General features: G+C 39.0%; 1 protein-coding gene across 6 annotated transcripts in view; it reads left to right on the top strand.

The window, feature by feature from the left end:
- ENOX2 (ecto-NOX disulfide-thiol exchanger 2) overlaps positions 1-17,964 on the top strand; it is a 283,748-nt gene that overhangs the window by 108,867 nt on the left and 156,917 nt on the right. For all 6 annotated transcript variants that reach the window (XM_082864650.1, XM_082864649.1, XM_082864646.1 and 3 more), the window contains one exon: positions 7,094-7,237. The gene's annotated coding sequence lies outside the window, so the exon portion shown is untranslated. The remainder of the gene's footprint in view (positions 1-7,093; positions 7,238-17,964) is intronic.

The raw sequence follows: 17,964 nt of genomic DNA, 5'->3' as shown, positions 1-17,964 counted from the left end.
GGATACCAGGAATGCTGAAGGAACCCCCCAAACCATATTTCCTTCTCCCTTCATAACAGCCCCAGCAGCAGGTTGGTTGACATCTGGGATGGGAAACACAACTATTATACCCAAAGTTGTAGCTGAGTTCAGTTCTATACACATGTCTGGAGTGCTTATCATATCGTACAAGGCACCATGCCAGGCATCTTGGAGGAGGAGAGATTTTTTAAATGACTGGGACATAAAGTCTGTCCTCAGGGAGTTTACAACTTAGTGGTGATGGGCTAAGGCAGGAGGGAAGGGAGAATAAGACAAATACTCAAAGAACTATAACACAAGGCATGCTCTGAAAGGCATAGGAAAAGTACAGATTAAGATCTGAGGAAGGCCAGAATGGTGTTTATTAGTAATAGTGCTTATTAGCTGTGTGACCCTGGGAAATTTAAATTCTATAAATTTACCTTTCTTTGTTGTAAATGGGGCAAATAACTAGAAAATAAAATAGTGGGATAATGAATATAAGGCAGGACACATTCTGAACAGTCAATGAATGGTAGTTCCCCTGGTGGCCCTGCTCCACTGCTGTGTATGTATTGGGTTGGGTGGAGGTGGATAAGGGAAGGCATCATGAAGGAAATAACATCTGAGATAAACCCTAAAGGAAAGATAGTCTTTTGAAGGCTGGAAATCAAGAAGTAAGTGGAGGAATAGTGTGAGCCAAAGCTGTGGAAGTAGGAAAGTACTGGAATGATTCAATGAATGCTAGGTAGTCCCATTTTGCTAGAGTGTCAGCTTTTTTTACCTAAAGTACGATTCCCCACACCAGCAGGGTCAGCATCACCTGGGAACTTGTTAGAAAAGCAGAACACAACCCAGACTTATTGACTCAAAATCTGCATTTTAACAAGATTCCCGGGGAACATGTGTGCACATTGAAGTTCAGGAAGTATTGAAGTAGAGCACAAGCTGGAGCATAGTAGAAGACAAGGCTCAGAATGGTGGGGCCTTATTAGGAAGGACTTGAATGCCTGACCAAGTAGTTTGGGAAGTCATTAAAAGTTGCTGTAGGATCACTGCCAATGAAAATCCACCTGTGACCTGTATCACACCTTGAAAAAGGTGACTTAAGCATCATTTTGGCTCTGAAAATTCTTATGCTCACCACCATTCAAGCAAGCTCCTTAGTAAAAGAAGACTTTGGCCCTTTTCTTTCTGATCACTTCCCCGTTCCCTTCACTCACCCATTAATCTTTTACAGTTACCCTTGCTTCAGCTAAATCAGTTATACAGAATATTGAACCCTCAAAATTGACAAAGTAGGTTTCATTTGTTTGACATCAGCTAAGACCTGGAACTGAGAAATGTTCATTTGTTTTGGCTACTAACCCCTGTGGCTGGAGAGTGATACTGCAGTTCAGCTCTTTTTAGAAATTGTAAATATTCTCTCAGAAGTAGCAGGTGGAATTGCTGGGTAGTGAGAACTAAAAATGTGGAGTCAGGGGTTTTCAGGCCAGGACTGAGGAAGGAGGAGGGGCTCCCAAGGATGGATAAATCCTACAAAAGCACCTGCCAGCACATCAAGGGCTTGGCTATTATTCTAACCCCTTACTTCAAGAGTTTTGAATTAAAAACTAATTTGGAGACCTTCTTTACCATGAGTCCCATATCTGATTTTAAACTAAAGTCAATTGGAAAATAGGACTCGGGTTACAGAAATTTGTTTTATACACAAATTAGCTATAAAGTTCCTTTTGCCAAAAACTGACATTCTATTTTTTCAACATGAATGTCTGTCTGGAGATTGCTGCCTTGAATTGAATTTACCAGATTTCTCAGGACCTAACCATTTTCTTTTAAAGAGAACTAATCCAGAGTAGAATTGTGTTTCTTTGTGCTAAGGTTGAACCACCTTAAGTCTGTGGGCTGCAGCTGCAAATAAGAAGTGACAGGGACCCACAGGGTCATGTTTTGGTGCTGTAACCTGGGGCAATCATTAAACGTGTTAGATTGCATCATGAAGGTTAGTCCTAATTTGACCTGATAGTAGAAAGCTCTGTAAAGTGAATTGTGGCAGTAACTATTACAGAAGCTGGGCACAAAGACATCATTGATCTTTCACAAGAATCATGAAAATTCTTCAGTGTTTTCCTCAAAGCCCAGGAATCATTTGTGTCTGTATGGCAGACATCATTGCATGTGAACTCCTTGACCTGCAGATTGGAGGATTCATTGGGAACCACACTTCATTCTGAGATGTTTAATCTCCTGGTTCCATTGGTTAATAAATGTCATTCTCCAACGACCCCATCCTCACCCTTCCCCAATATGCATACTTTCTATAGTGGCCTCATGTGGGTTATAAAGTCAGAGAATCTGTATTTTGACATGACATGAAATAACAGCTGGTCAGCTGTCTAAACCAGTCAACCTGGTTTTAGACAAGATTACATTACCACATGGACTTTAATTGTGAACATAAGATACAGAAATAGCAGAATTCTATAGCACTAATGTTTATTATCTGTTTTACTTTAACAATTCGTGCTTCCTTTTAGACAAACTGTGTATCTTGTGGGGTTAGGCGATGAGGGGACAAGATGGGAGGAGAAATGAATGAGCAAGGATCAAAGTTTTATTAAATTTATCCTCAGGAATAAAAGGGCAAATAATATGAGGAAATATATAAGACTTTAGAATATTTCTTTATTCTGTTAATTCTTGATGACTCCCTCATTTGTTTTTCTTGCAGTGATTATCAGTAGAGTCCTTAAAAACTTAGACATCCCATGTGCTCATTTTAGGGACAATAAGCAAGTTAACAATTGAACAAAATGTATCCTACTTCACAGGCAGTCTTGGGGAGATGAAAGGAACCCTCAAAATAGAGTAAGTGGTAGTTTTAAAAAAGGTAAGGAAAGCAAGCTGAATCCCTAGGAGCATAGCAAGGAATGGTCCCCAGGCTAAGAAGTAACACCTGGATTTAGGCCTGTCCTGAATTCTATAGATGAGATTTCTGGTTTGCATAGAAGAGGCAACTAAATAGCCTCAGAAGTTTCTTCCTAGGGAATTTCCTGGTGGTCCAGTGGTTAGGACTCCACGCTTTCACTGCTATGGGCTGCATGGCACAGAAAAAAAAAGTTTCTTCTTAATCTAATATTTTCTTAATATCTTCCTTATCTAATAGTTCCATCATGTCTAGTAGAAAAATGGTAGAAATAGCTTCCATAAGAGATTTAAAGGTAAATTCTGTAGTTTGGGTGAGAATTAAAATATCATAATTGCTAATATTTTATATTCAAGTCATAATTGAAATTTCTGCAATAAGAATTCTTGAAATTAAAGTGGTGGTGGTTTTCCTTTTAGAATTTAGGTAGTTTTAATGGGGCTATTTTACTTAAAATAGCACTCCAAATGTGGACCACATATACATGACACAGAAAAGATCCTATAAGTACCTACTGATTTACTGGTTGATTTAGTGCTGTCTTAAAGGAGGAATGAAACAATACAATAAAAGTAGCTGGGAAGCACTAGTGTCATAGAATTTTGCTATGTCTATAGCTCTTGTTTTCAAGCTACAAATCTTTGGAGACTGTATTGGGTCTTGGATAATATAAAATGTGGATTGGTATTCAATGGATCAGCTTACTGAGTGGGATGTCTCTCTCTCCTTGATATGAGGTCTTTTTCTATAAGAAACAATGCCTGAGATGGTGTGTTGAATTATCAAGATTTTCATATATTTGGATCATTTATGAGGTGGATACACAGAAGGTACTTGAAATCTCGGTTTTATTCAGTGCCAAACAAAAATCTGTACATTAGTACAGGGAGCAAAATACCTAAAGCCCTAAAGTTACCATCTGGGACTAAATAAAAGGGAAGAACAATTATAGCCAAATGTCTATAACTGAATACATTTAATTCATCAGATTTTGTTCCTGGACTCCTTCAACTTTTAGAAAACAGTACAAACAGCAATAAAAAGGTTCAATGATGAAAGTAGGGTATATCCTTGGATAAAGGCAAATTCAGACCAATCTCACATTGTACATCAAAAATTCTAGAAATTAGAAATGGAAATTTGCAGTTAATATTTATTGAGCATCTGCTATATGCCAGATGTGATGCAGAATGTTCTACATCTGTGATCTCACTTAATCCTTTTAACAGTCCCATGAGTTAGGTACTGTTATCAGCCTCCTTTTACAGGTCATAGCTCTGAAGCTCTGTAATATCCTCAGTTACCAACTTAATAAGGCAGGAAAATGGACTAATATATTATTCTGTAAAATATCAAATGCAAAAGAAAAAAATTTCTGATTAACCATTATTAATCAGAACCTCCTAATCCCTGAGCATTCCTTTTGATCAAGATTTTACCATCCTGCAGTATAGTACTCAAATGATGGAGATGCATTTGAAATCGAATTATTTTAAGTAATGTTGATATAATCAGCATCAGAACTTTTGTCATTAATTCTTTATTCTAACTACATGAGTTAATAGAATGCATCACCTACTTCCTCCCTATTGAGAATTAATTCATTCAACACTCACTATGTGCCAGGCATGGTGCTAGGCACCAGGGATACAGTTGTGGGAGAGATAGAGAGAGAGAGGTCCTCCTTAGAAGAGCTGCTTACAAACTTCAAACTTATAGGGGAAAAGTTTGTTTTAATTCACTTAGAATATATATTTTTCTGCTTATCTTTACAATAGCTCTGTGCAGTGTTATCATCCCCCTTTTACACATTATGAAACTAAGACTAAGGACGATTACATGAATTGCCAGAAGCTACCCAGATAGTAAACGACAGATCCAGGATTAGAACCCTGATCTGTCAGGCTTCGAAGCACATATTGTTTCCACTATACTATTCCATCTTCCGTGGAACTTTTTTTGGTCAGTCTGATATTGCCGAAAGAAATACCAAGAGAAGTTTTGGAATAGTACACTAATCACATTTGACTCTGTGACTACTCAGGTGCAAGAAACATCTTCATTTGCAAGTTATATAAAAATCTAGTCTTCTTTGAAAATAGTCTTGGTCATGATCTGAATGTTTTCTAATACATAGTGATCAGTATTTGTTTCCTTAGTTCTAGTCATGGTAGGGATTTAATAGGACATGGATATGATATGGTGAATGGTTGACTTAAGATACAGAAGCAAGTTTTCATTCTTTCACTTACTCACTCAGATGATGTAAAGGAAAAATGTTTGACTGGTCCCAGAAGACATTTAATGGAGGTGTTCCAAGTGGAATCTGATTGTAGAAGAAATGGTATTTGTTACATGGGCTGAAAACAGCATAGGGATATTTTTTATTAAAAACAAGAATGTAGGGCTTCCCTGGTGGTGCAGTGGTTGAGAGTCCGCCTGCTGATGCAGAGGACACGGGTTCGTGCCCCGGTCCAGGAAGATCCCACATGCCGCGGAGCGGCTAGGCCCGTGAGCCATGGCCGCTGAGCCTGCGCGTCCGGAGCCTGTGCTCCACAACGGGAGAGGCCACAACAGTGAGAGGCCCGCATACCGCAAAAAAAAAAAAAAAAAAAAAACAAAATAAAACAAGAATGTAAAGCCATTTTGTTAGAACCTTAGCATTCATTTTACTGAAACTTGATTGACCTTTAGCTGACTGGATTCCAAATTTTCATTGACATTTTACAAACATTACCTTAAGAATTGTACAGCTGCGGGCCATAGAAAAATTGAGGGTTAAAGAGTGAGCCATAGCAGGCCAACTTGATTCCTCTTTTGATAGGATTAGAGGACCAGTAGTAGATAAAAGGCTTAGGAGAGATCACCTAACTTTGGACTTTTACAAAGCTTTTCATTCCACATTTCATGAAGTTTTTTTTTAAACATCTTTATTGGAGTATAATTGCTTTACAATGGTGTGTTAGTTTCTGCTCTATAACAAAGTGAATCAGCTATACATATACATATATCCCCATATCTCCTCCCTCTTGCGTCTCCCTCCCACCCTCCCTATCCCACCCTTCTAGGTGGTCACAGAGCACCCAGCTGATCTCCCTGTGTTATGTGGCTGCTTCCCACTAGCTATCTGTTTTACATTTGGCAGTATATATTAGTCCATGCCACTCTCTCATTTCGTCCCAGCTTACCCTTTCCCCTCCCCGTGTCCTCAAGTCCATTCTCTACATCTGCGTCTTTATTCCTGTCCTGCCCCTAGGTTCTTCAGAACTTTTTTTTTTTTTAAGATTCCATATATATGTGTTAGCATACGGTATTTGTTTTTCTTTCTGACTTACTTCACTCTGTATGACAGTCTCTAGGTCCATCCATCTCACTACAAATAACTCAATTTCGTTTCTTTTTATGGCTGAGTAATATTTCATTGTATATATGTGCCACATCTTCTTTATCCATTCATCGGTCGATGAACGCTTAGGTTGCTTCCATGTCCTGGCTATTGTAAATAGAGCTGCAATGAACATTGTGGTACATGACTCTTTTTGAATTATGGTTTTCTCAGGGTATATGCCCAGTAGTGGGATTGCTGGGTCATATGGTATTCATGAAGTTTTAATTGAAACACTTGAAATTCCAGATGCTGCTGCCAGGGGTGTAAGAAACTATCTCTGCTCATCCCTGGCTGAAACCAATAGGACTTGGATAATAGAAAATGCCTTTTGCCATTTTATATGGTGCAGCAGCTACTAGTAAAGTGACCATGCTCTGGGATCATTTGAAGAAGATGGGATTAACCCTACTCAAACTTGGGTTGTAATTCCCCATCACTCCAATTACTAAATAACCCCCTCGCGAGTTCTATTATCTCTTTAAGGGAGGAGGAGGTAGAAGATAATTGATAGCTTGTGGTCAAAAATGTTAATTTCCGAGAAACAGGAGGGATCTTACAAATGACAGAGTCATGGTCTTATAAGAGCCTATATTTTAATTCTGTATTTATCAACAAGATCTGTAAAACAGTGCAGAGGGCAACTGGCTTTAAGGAATTCATCTGTTATTCCTGGGCTCTTAAGATTTAGAGAGTTTTCCTCTAGTGGCTCATATAATAAAATCTGGAGACATCCCAGTCCTTAATGGAGTCTGGATTTTGGCTTTCTTTTTCTTCTTTAGGGTTGAACCAGCTGCCCTTTGACCCTGCCAACAACAACGAGCCCCTGCAGTTTGGCAGTACCAGTGGCCCTCTGGTCACAGAAGGCCTCATTGAGAATGGAGGGGAGTCAAGCAAGAAAAGAAAGAGGACAAATGCTCCTTCAGGTAAGCTAGACGATAATCCATTCTCTTAGGCCAGTGCCACTGAGTCAACATTGTCCCAAAAACTAGTATGTAGTGGGCACTGTGCTATGATTTGTACGAGCTACAGAAATGAGAAAGAGTCCCCTGCCCTCAAGGAACTCATGGTAGAATAGAGGGCAGAAAAAGCACATAACTTGTGAATAACTCTAATAATAAGATAGAGTATCATCAGTGCTGTGGTAAATGTGTAAAAGGGAAAAAAAACTATGGGAGCCCAAACAGGGAAAGAGTTTAATTCAGCTTTAGGCATTATGGAACACTTCACAGCAGAAGTGGCATTTGTAGCTGGCCCTTGAATGGGTAGACTTAAGACAAGAAGAGATGAGTAAAGAACATTTGGTTTAGGTATAAGGAATTACATGAGTGAATGATGTCACTATACATCTTTCTTTGTATATAGAAGTGGTGGCTACCCTCACTTGTACTCCTAATGTGGATAACTGCATACATTTGCATGTCCCCACCCCACCCCTGTTTCCCCCAGTACACACTATGCCCACATGTGTTCTATGCCCTCATAGCTCTCTTAGAACAGCTGATGAACAGATTGTCCTAAATCCTGTATAACAGCCAACTGAATTTCTAGCCTCCCCTGCAATTCCCCCATCCTTCGTGCTCCATTGGCCCATTCTCATGTTAAATTTCTCCAGAGTGAGTGGGGAAACAATGGGAGACCAGATCTTAACTGATCACTTAATATTTTAAAATTTCATCTCTTTGTTACTTGGCTATTCATTTGAAAATAGTATCCATAGTCTATAGAGACTGATCTGAGATTTTAAGATGGGCCTAATAGACATGTTCATGGGGTTTTTGGTTTTGTTCTGTTTTTTACTATTACTTTTACATTCAGCTTATAAAATGGAGCATGTTTACATACAACATCATACCTGACTCTTAGATCATAGGTCTTTCTGCTTATGAATCAAGATATTTATTAAATACAAGTTTGGAAAACAAAAATACAGTAAGGCATTAGCTATCTGGAGCCCTCCAGAAAAGTATGATTTTTAGAGAGCTGTATTTTCTGGAGCATTGGAAAGGCATAGTATACAGCCAAGGAACTGGACTGAGTTGTAGTTGTAGTCCCACCTCTCTCTCTGTGGCCTAGGGTGTGTTCCTTAACCTCTCTGACTTTCACTTCAACTGTAAAGTTAGAAATGGTACTAAAACTTCCTAGGATTATTAGTAGAGTTAAATGAAATTATGTAGGTAAAGGGCTTAGCTTGATATCTGCACACACTTCATCACTTAAAAATCAGTTAATAAATGTTGCTATTTTATTGTTATTATTATTATATGATAATATTATGAACTTCATTGTTTTAAGCATCAATGCACTTCACATTTTTAGGTTAACCATTATGAATCGTGTGTGTGTGTGTATGTGTGTGTGTAAACTTATCTGTCTTTTTAAGGCATATATTCAACATAATCTAAACTTTGCTTGATCATTTAAAGGGAAAATTTTAGTCATTAGTCATTGTACTGCTCTATAATATTCTATTATAGTTTTCTGGGTTTACTAAGGAATATAGGCCTTTTAACTCTAAATTGTCCTAGACTGTGGTGGCTTTTTAGTTATTACAGCCACATCAGCCACATTTTATCCACGTCCTGTCTCCTTTCTGCAGTGTGCAGTCATTTCTAGTTTCTCTCAGTGTCCCTTCATGTAACAGCCCTTTTTCTCCTTCTTCTTAGTTACAAACTTTAAAAAACAAACAAACAAGATCTCCAAGTTGGTGTGTCAACTTAGTATGTTAAGTAAGAGTTAAATCAGCTGTGAGAGAACCTGCTATGGAGAGATATACAGGATTTAGGCATCAACTTTAAGACATCTATTTTGGCTGCTCTGAGGCCTTTTTTGATCACTTATTAGTTTTTCCACTGTGTTCATGGTAAGTGATGTGCTGGTTTAGAGTAATACCTCCTGAACATTGGTTAACTCATGAGGGTGGAGAAAGGGTATGTATAAATCTGAATTGTGAACCAACTATAAAGAATTGCAATTTTATTTCTAATGAGCATATTCAGTGAGAGCAAAGTAACTGTTGCAGATATAGGATTTTAGCAGTAGATTATGTTCATCTATAATTAGCAGAATCAATCTGCATTCTAATAATGAATATGCCTAAGTTCTTAAAAAACAGCATGTTCTTAAAGATAGGTGAACTAGGCCCCTGGCAGGCTAAATTAGCTCCCTTGTAATCTTTTCAACACTATTTGCTTAGTGAACCCTTTCTTTGTAAGTAGTACAAAGGTAACTCCAGCCCAGGTTAAATTACCACAAATTCCAAATTAGTGTAGTCCAGATTAATGAGATTTTACTACACAGGGAGTCTCATAATTGTTCAGCTGACAATCTTATGGTATTATAAATGGACAGATTGTTTTATAAAGGTATTTTTTTCCTATGCAGTTCTAGACAAAAGGAAGAGGGAAGATATTTTGTGAGTAGGAACTTCCTTCTTCCTTTATCACATTCCCTGCCTCTTGCTAAGGAGGAAAGCTAGGGTTAGAAGTCCTTACAGGAGCTACCAGCCATTTCAGTTGTAAGTTGAGATACTCATCCAGCCATTACATCATTCAACCCTGTGACCCCTTTGAATCTAAACCATCTCTCTTCCTCTTCTGTCACTACAAATGATGGAAGGGTCTGTGCCTGCAGCTCCAGTTCCTTTACATTCTATTCTTCTTCCTTTCTCACCCCTCCTTTCTCACCTTTTTCTACAAACTACCTCTCTCCTTTTATACGAGAATTGATCTCTTAAAGGTCACCAGCGACCTCCATATTGTCACAGTTAGTGGCCTTATGACAGGTCTCAACTACCTTGACCTGTTTGCTTTATTTCATGCTGTTAACAACCTCCCCTTGCTTGAATTCTTTCTACTTCTGCTTTCTTTGGCAATACACTGCAGATTCCTCTTCCTTTTCTGACTCCTTCAAGCATTCTATCTCCTTTTCTTCCTACCTCCACTTTAAGTGAGGGTATTATTATCCACATTTATAGGTGAAAAAATAAACTTACCCAAGGGTGAACATTTAGCAAGTGGTTTAACTAGGCATCCAACTCCAAAGCCTTTCTCTAACTACTCTCCCAGAATTACTATGTCTGTAGATGTTAGGAATCTGGACCCATTATTAAAATTCATATTAAGCATTGCTGGCACACTAGGGAAAGCTGTGTTTGTGTGAGAATAAGGCAAGCAGAGCTTGGATTTGATCATCTCTAGGATCCCTTCAAACTCTGAGATCCCATGGTTCCTTCTTTGCAGCTTCCTTTTCTGCTACTCTCAACAAGTCTTCTATTTCAGCCAAGGTTGTCTGCTACCTCTCTCCAAATAGGCACTGGGCCTGCCTACTTCAGGACCTTGCTCATGCCATTTCCTTTGCCTAGCATGCTTGTCCTCTTCTTTCATGTGTCAAAATCCTATCCAATTGACAGCACCTAGTACAAGTCCTACCTTCTCCAGGAAGCCTTCTGGATCATCCCAGTTAGAATTGTTCACTTGTACCTCTGAAACCCCTTGGTTGTTATATTCATATGAATCACTTGACACTGATTATAGACCACCTTGAACTATTGGCTATCTGTTCATAGTAATATGTCTTAACCTTTCAACTTAGTCATCAGCCCCTCATTGGAAGGGCCCCTGATTCATGTCTTTTGGCAGAGATACGGTGTCTTGCATACAATAGATGTTCAAGAAATATTTGTTGATTGATCACATATCTGGCTGAAGAATTGCTTTCTCTTTGCCTTAATATTCTCTGTTATTCTCTTGTCACTCCCAGGGTGGAGCTGTGCACAAACTGGGCACTCGGTATCTAATGTTGATCAACTGACTGCCTCACTTGTCCCTAAAGGTCAGACTCCAGACATTTGTGAGATTATATCCCTAGAGCAACCACACATCGAATCTGGGTGCTTGTGAAACCTAGCCCTAATGGAATCTCTTCTTCTTAACTAGATGAAATTTCATGAGTGTCCAAGGGAAACTGATAGGTGGAATTGGGTGTCTTGTCCCAATTCCTCTGTGAAGTAGATCCGTAACCTGGATTAGATATTACTGCAATATTTGGCCATAAACTCTTGCTATGTGGATCTGGCTGCTTTGCAGCTTTTATCTTAAGGTGAGCTCAGAATTCTTCAATGTGTTTGCTCTCAAATTTCACCTTTTCCCCATGGAAATGTTTCCTTGGTGATGCTGCAGCTGCACAAATTGTTTAAGATTGTGGTTAGTCCACTTATTCACATGATGCTCTATGGCCAAAGAGTAGAAGATTTTTAAACTCTTGTCAAATCATAGTGCCAAGTTTCTGTCCAGAAGATACGAACTGTCTCCTGGTTTGAGATCCACCTGGATTTGTAGAAACAGATACCAACCCTCTTCTCAAATACTTCCACTAAAGTGGAAGAATCCATGAGTCAGCAAGGCCAACCAGATGATGACTAAAACCAAATGCACTGTTTTAAGCACCAACATCACGGTACACTGGCATTCTAAGAAGGTACCAGCTCATTGGAAGAGTGGGCAACTAACCTGGGGATAATTATAATTCCAGAATGATCATCCAGATGTGGACATAGTCCTATTTCTATTGTCTTCTCTCATAGCTCTGCATTGAAAGATAGGTTTGCATTTAATTATGTGATGCCTAATACTAAGCAGTTTTGCCAAAGTTCATGTGAATAATGAATAGTTCAGTATGAAAAGAGGGATCTTCAGCCATTTTCCATTTGCAATAATGATTGAACCCCAAGAGTTCAACTTCTCCAGGAAGACCCTTCAATTCAATAATAATTTGCATCACTATTGTGATTCTTTCTTTCTCTTAACATATTTTCATATTCATTTCATTTTACAGATGAGGTACTAATAACCAGAGAGGAGAAATAACTTTGACTGAGGTGGAATAGCATCACCAGAAATGTTAGTATATGATAAGGACCTCCAGGTAATATCTAAACTTGATCATAGGCCCCTAACTCAGTTCTCAAGGTTTCTTTTAGAATTTCTGGAAGTCAGAATGAGACGACAATATGAAAGACAGTGAACAGTCTCAGCACTGCCAAGACTAAATTAACAAGAGGAAGTAGGCCTGCAAAGCAGCAAGGAGAGGTTCAGTCAGACATAAGGGAGAACTGTATTGGAATGAGTTATCAGGGGAAGTTGTTTAAGCCTGCTTGGAAAAGAAATATAAAAATGAGATGAACACTCATCTGCCTGGGAGTACTTTTGTTTCCTTTCTTACCTAGAAGAAGGGCAATGAACCAGGAAACTTTTTTATGACACTTACAGCCCTTTGATTTACCTTAGACTCACAGGGCTGAGACTTTTATTTCACGTGTACTTTGAAGTCCACAAATGAAAGCATTGATTGTTTTTAAAGAGAGAAAAGGCCACCGTTTTATATCTTGGTGTGTGGTATTTCTAGCATGTCAGCTGAATTATTATATTGCCAAAGGCAAGAAGAGCCTATTGTTCCTTCAGATGGAATTAAATAAGAAAATGAGTAGACTAATAGCCCTACTCAGTTTCTTTAGTCCTTTGGACATTTTTATCTGATTACAGTTTCAAAAAAGTAAAACCTTATCTTGATAATGAGACGATCAAAAAAGTAAGCTGACTTCTTTCTTTCTCAGTTCTGATAGAAACTCAGTGTGAAATTTTTCATCTTAAAGGACTGTCAGGGGAAGGGGAGATTGAGGGTGGCATGGAAGAGGCAAGATAGAAAAATGCAAGTATGTCTCTCTTAAGTTGCTCCAACAATTGGAATAGTTTTGGAATGATTTTGTGACTTCATTGTACCTCATAAGTTCTTCTCTCACAGACATTAAGTGTGAGTCAGCCTCATGTGTTGGTAATATAGAGGCAAGTGGAAGCTGTTGAATCATAGTATTTTAGAGTTGGAGGCAATCTTGTCTAACTCCATCATTTTCACAAATGAAGAAACTGAAAGCCAGAGAAGGGACTTTTCTAAAGTCACATGATTAATTAGTAGCAAAACTAGAACTGATTATTACCAGATCTTTATAATCATTTCAAGTTGGCTAGGACTGTGGCATGTGATTGATTCATTTGTATTGCAGAAAGTATATCTATAACCTAGAGGAGCTGGCTTCCCCCATGCTAGTAGTATTACGTGATCTATAGCAAGCTAGCCCAGTGGTGTATGAGGTCCCATATCTGTTCTGTCTGCCACACAGGGGAGGGCCCTTTGATCTCAAACTAGAAAAGGAGTTTGAGTCTGGGAAACACCTATGAGGGAATTGCTTTCATAGAGCTGAACTCCAGCAGCTCAGCAAATCACAGAAGAAACTCTTTGTGACACCTGCTTACTTGGCAGGGGACAGTTTGTGTCCCCCATCCAAGCCCACCCTAAGGCCACTCCATCCAAATAGGAAAAAATTTTATAATCATGTTTTATCTGTTATTTAAACTTTGTTGCATAATTTTGTCTAGAGGATCTTTTTTTTAACATCTTTATTGGAGTATAATTGCTTTACAATGGTGTGTTAGTTTCTGCTTTATAACAAAGTGAATCAGTTATACATATACATATGTTCCCATATCTCTTCCCTCTTGCGTCTCCCTCCCTCCCACCCTCCCTATCCCACCCCTCTAGGTGGTCACAAAGCACCGAGCTGATTTTCCTGTGCTATGCAGCTGCTTCCCACTAGCTATCTACCTTACGTTTGGTAGTGTATATATGTCCATGCCTCTCTCTCACTTTGTCCCAGCTTACCCTTCCCCCTCCTGGTATCCTCAAGTCCATTCTCTAGTAGGTCTGCGTCTTTATTTTGAAGGTTGAATAAAAGCTCTGCGCACTTCATAAGAGAGAAAGGGCCATGTCAACTTGAGGACATTCTGACCCAAGAGCCAGAATGCAGAGGTTAAGTCAGGAATGAGCACTTATTTTTATTCTAATCTTACAAATCAGATAAGTCGATGCTCCTGCTGTGCCAAGGAGTAAGCAGGGGTGGAGAGAAAGCCCAGAGAAGTTTCTGTTAGTACTCTTTGTCCTCGCTCACAAGTAGAATGGATGTTCCCTCCTCCCCATGGAATGGTGCCAAGTGTGAAGAGAACCCCCACCATCCTAACATTGCTGTTTATTTGCAAATAAATATGACTTTGGATTTTTCTATCCTTAGAATTTTTTTTAACCAGGGGAAACTAGCAATGATGGTCCATTGAGGGTACAAATAAATAGGGTTGTTCTAGAACCATGTGTTACGTTTAGATTTTTACTTCTCCATGTATAAAGTCAAGACAAATTCCAGATGGAACTCAATTTTATATCATCTGATTTTGCCTCAGAGTAGTACTTTACAGTGAGGAGATTTCATTTTCATGAACTTCAAACACAGACACCTTTGCTGCCATTTTAGCATTGTCATTCCAAATGTGATTGCAAACTCTACAAGTATTCCTTTCTCTTCCATGACACCAGAGTATAATAATTAAAATACTTTATTACTACTTCTACTAGTGTGCCAGACACTGTTCTAAGTATTTCAAATGTGTTAACTTATTCGACTTTCATGGCAACTCTATGATTATCCTCATTTTACTGGTAAGGAAACTTAAATACAGAGAAGTTAAGTAATTTGTCCAAATAGTAAGTAGAGGAGATAAGATCCAAACCCAGGCAGGATAGCTCTAAACTTATTGTCAAAAATCAGTTGAATCAGAATGGAAATTGAGGAAGAGCCGGGCATCAATGTTCTTTAAAAGCACTGCAAATGATTCCGATATGCAGTCAGGCTTAAGGACCAGCTCAGCTACCCATACTGCATTAGAGCAACTAGGTGTACCTAGACCACTGTGGTTCAGAATGTTGGACATTCGTAGTGCAGTAGTCCCCCCTTTTCCATAGGGTGTATGTTCCAAGATTCCCCAATGGATGCCTGAAACTGTGGATAGTAGCAATCCCCATATATACTATGTTTTTTCCCTATACATGCATACTTATGATAAAGTTTAATTTATAAATTAGGCACAGTAAGAGAATATCCAAACTGCCAGAATCACTACTCTTGCACTTTGCGGCCATTATTAAGTAAGATAAGGGTTACTTGAACACAAACACTGCTGATACCATGACAGTTGACCTGATAACCTAGGCAGCTGAGTAACTTACAGGTGGGATGCACTGGACAAAGGGATGATTCGTGTCCCAGGTGGGATAGAGCAGGACAGTGTGAAGTTTCATCACGCTACTCAGAACAGCATGCAATTTAAAACTTATGAATTGTTTATTTCTGGAATATTCCATTGAATATTTTTTGGACCGCAGTTGACCTCGGATAACTGACACCACAGAAAGCAAAACCATGGATACTGTATTCTATGATAAAGTATGTCTAGAGTCTTCTGTTAAGAACTAAAGTGACAGTGATGCAGTAGACCAGAAGGTGACAAATAAAGTGGTTTTGTATATGTTGACCACTCTAGCTATTTCAACACAGAAAGAAGTGACTGCCTAATTTGCAGTTTTCTCTTTCTTTGCTCTGTTTCCTGATATCAATTTACTATCTATTGAAATAAAACTCTGTAATGATGAAATTCCCTCTTGTAAGGGGTTGGGAGGCAGTCTTGATTTTTTTTTTCCAATCTCAATTTCCTTGAAAACATGAGCTATTCGCTTTAAGCCATGCAGATTGTAGTATTTCTATTGAGCAATTGCTTGTGTAATAGAATTAACTTTAAAATATTTTGCTTCTCCTACATTTGAATTTTAAGCAAAAGCAACTTTCACATGCAAGCTGTTTTATGGAATGTGCTGAGTGAGGGTTGATGAGAGTGGCACAGAAAGCCATTAGATGTGTCCAACTGCTCGAATGGAATGTGCTATTTTGCAGGGGAGACAGGTTTCAGCAAGTGGCATTCCCTAGCTACAGTCCCTTTCTTCTGAATATTTGATTCCATAACAACAATACAGGAGCAGCAGCTTTTATTAAATATTGATTGTATGCCAAGCACTATAACCAAGTGTTTTACATATATAAACTCAAGCAAATTTCATAACAAATCTATAAAATAGATACCATTTTCTTTGTTTATAGACAGCAAAACCGAAGCTTAGAAAATTTATGAAACTTTCCCAGGCTACAGCTAGTATATAGTAGAACAGGACTTAAAAAGAGGGAGGCAGGATACAATGGTTGTTAAGAGCACGTGCTCAGAACCCCGGCTCTGACCTTAGGCAAGTTATTGAAGCACAGTTATTGAAGTATTGAGCCTCAGTTTCCTCACCTATAATATAGAAATAATAATACCAAGTGTAGGGCTTCCCTGGTGGCACAGTGGTTGAGAGTCCGCCTGCCGATGCAGGGGACACGGGTTCATGCCCCAGTCCGGGAAGATCCCACATGCCGCAGAGTGGCTGGGCCCGTGAGCCATGGCCGCTGAGCCTGCGTGTCCGGAGCCAGTGCTCCGCAACAGGAGAGGCCACAACAGTGAGAGGCCCGCGTACAGCAAAAAATTAAAAAAATTTTTTAAAAATACCAGTGTACAGGTTGTTTTGGGATTAAGTTCTTTTGTTCAATGAATATTTATTGGGTATTAAGTGTGAAGCATTGTGGTAGTTTTTAAGAGTACAGCTGTAAATAAGACAAACTCCAACCCTGGCCTTGTGATGCTCACCATCTAGTAAGGAAGACAGTCATTAAGCAAATAATTACACAAATAATTATTTGTAATTATGCTGAGTGCTATCAAAGAGTGACTGCTTACAGTGAATACTCAGTAAATAAGAGCAAATATTTACTAAGTGGCCATTATGTGCTGGGCACTAAGCCAGGAAGAAATTGAGTGCAAATGCATAATTGGATGAAGAGTAAAGGCATTTTCATGGAATTTTATTTCAGATCAGGGTGAGGTTAATGAAGACACCTTCATTCCTCCAGACAAGCAAGGAAGCTTTGGAGGGAAGGAGGTGAAATTTCAGAAGATTCTTGGTTGAGTTTCCTGGGAAGAAGAGAGATCAAGTTAAGAATATGCCTTCTTTCTCCAAAATTAGTTCCTGGAGATCATGCAAGTCATCTAATGTGAGGGGCATCCTCAGCCTGAGTGGCCTTTGTATCTGGCAAGATAGAGATTTTAAGAGGCTTGTGTAACGAGGAACCAGGCTTTCCCTCTGAAATGAATGCCAAGTGCTGAATTTGCTTCAGAACTTGGCATAAAGTCTGAGCAGGCAACAAGTCATAACTACGTACTGTTTTCAGATGCTGATTTAAATATCAACCCATGCAAATATAGTGGTTCTGCTGGCAAGCTGTTTTCTAATCTGGCCTTTTTTATTCCTCTCCATAATTATCCTGATCCAGGATGAACAGCCTGAGAAACATTGACTAATGCATCCTAAATTATCTCAGCAGGGTAACCACAAGATTTTAGCTTCTTTTGATTTTGTGCCAGATCTCTGTTAAGCAGTTCTTACCAACATTAGGTGTGTACAGAGAGGTCTATAGATCTTACAGGCTGGGTTTCCTATCAATTAAGACAGTTAACCTTTGCTATGAGGTGCCACTCTCTCTGTGGCAAAGCCTGCAAAGAGGGAGGCACCTTTCACTTTTTGTTCTCCTGTCAAACAGCCAAGTCAGTTGTAGAGCTTTGTGTTGAAGCTCTGTCTGCCCAGAAGTATTCTCTCTCTTGATTGGAGTAAGTCAAGTAAAGGTAGC

This window comes from Leucopleurus acutus (genome assembly GCF_964270905.1).
Source record: "Leucopleurus acutus genome assembly, chromosome: X".
NCBI lineage: Eukaryota > Metazoa > Chordata > Mammalia > Artiodactyla > Delphinidae > Leucopleurus > Leucopleurus acutus.
Note: the sequence above shows the minus strand (reverse complement) of the source record. Positions and strands in the feature narration are given on the sequence as shown.